General features: G+C 43.2%; 1 pseudogene; it reads left to right on the forward strand.

The window, feature by feature from the left end:
* The first annotated feature begins 941 nt into the window (after positions 1–941).
* Positions 942–1,060, forward strand: LOC120593829 (uncharacterized; annotated as a pseudogene).
* The last annotated feature ends 581 nt before the right edge of the window (positions 1,061–1,641 follow it).

Below are 1,641 nucleotides of genomic sequence, written 5' to 3' on the forward strand. Positions count from 1 at the left end.
ACCTGCTAACACTGGTCACCCCTCCCTGGTGATTCCCTGAGACTCCACTCTACCCAACTTGCTGCCCCATCCAAGCCACTTTCAGTGGCTTTTACATGCAAACACCCTGTCTTAGATCATACTTCAGACTTTGCTAAATTTCTCAAAGGTTCACAAAACCTAAACATGCATTTCCTGGCAGTCGTATGCCCAGTCCTCTTTCTGAGCAGCCCTAAGCCTGGCACTAGCAGCATCTGGCTTTGGTCCGTGGCTTGGACTATTGAGGCTCCTCCAAGCCCAGTGTAAGTGGTGGTAATCCATGGATTGCTTGGTAGTTCATGCCAGGTAGCCCCAGGACAGTTTATAGGCTGCAGCTAAACTTGGCCTATGGCAAGGACTGTCCAAGAATGCCCCAGGGCCAATATACCAGGTGGCTGTCTTCTGACTGGGTTGGAGCACCACCCAGAGACACATCTAAGGACAGCATACCCAAAGGGCAGACTGGGCAGGAACCAGAGCCTTAATAAGGCAAATCTTGCTCTGGAAGTTCAGCCCCTGTGCAACAGCTCCTCCACTGTAGTCATTGGCCAGTCCACATAAACAATCAGTCTGAGGGTCAACTGCTCTCACTGATATCCCAACAGCAACTAAGGCTCAACTACAACAGGAGGACACACGCAACCCACACAAGGGACACACCTGGAGCACCTGGCTCAGGTGACCAGGGAAGACTGTGCCACTGGGCCCCACAGGACACCTACTACCTAATGCCACTCTATTAAGAAAGAGTAGGAGACATAACGGCCATACATAATATATAGATAAAAACACAGGGAGGCAGCCAAAATAGGAAGACAAAGAAACATGCCCCACATGAAAGAACAGAACAATGCTCCAGAAAAAGAACTAAACAAAATTGAAACAAGCAATCTACCAGATGCCGAGTTCAAAACATTGGTTAAGTCTATGGCCATGCCACCTTGAACAAGCCTGATCCCATCTGATCTTGAAAGCTAAGCAGGGTCGGGCCTGGTTAGTACTTGGATAGGAGACCACCTAGGAATATCAGGTGCTATAGGTGTAAAAAATAAAAATTAAAAAAGAGAGAGAGATTGTAAGCTAACAAGGTCCTTGCAATCTGTGAGGTCAACCTAGGGTTGCCTCGCCTAAAAAAAAAAAAAAAAAAAGATCACTGGTTATGAGGATACTCGATGAACTTAGGAGAAAAGGAGAAAAGTAGATGAAGTCAGTGAGAACTTTAACGAAGAGATAGAAAACATAAAAATGGAGATGGAAAATATAAAAAAAAAAACAGTCAGAAATAAAAAATACAATAACTGAAATGAAGAATATTTTAGGAGGAATTAACAGTAGATTAGATGAAGCAAAGGACTGAACCAGTGATTTAGGGGATAAGAGAGCAAAAAATACCCAATTGGAATAATAAGAAATAAAAAGGATGCAAAACAATGAAAATACTTTAAGGGACCTCTGGGACAACTTTAAGTGTTCCAACATTTACATCATATGGTACCACAAGAAGAGCGAGAACAAGGAATTAAAAACCTATTTGAAGAAATAATGATGAAAACTTCTCTAACCTGATGAAAGAAATAGACATACAAGCCCAGGTAGCACAGAGAATTCCAAACAAGATGAACC

The sequence above is a fragment of the Pteropus medius genome, unplaced genomic scaffold (genome assembly GCF_902729225.1).
Source record: "Pteropus medius unplaced genomic scaffold, Ma_sr-lr_union100, whole genome shotgun sequence".
NCBI classification, from domain to species: domain Eukaryota; kingdom Metazoa; phylum Chordata; class Mammalia; order Chiroptera; family Pteropodidae; genus Pteropus; species Pteropus medius.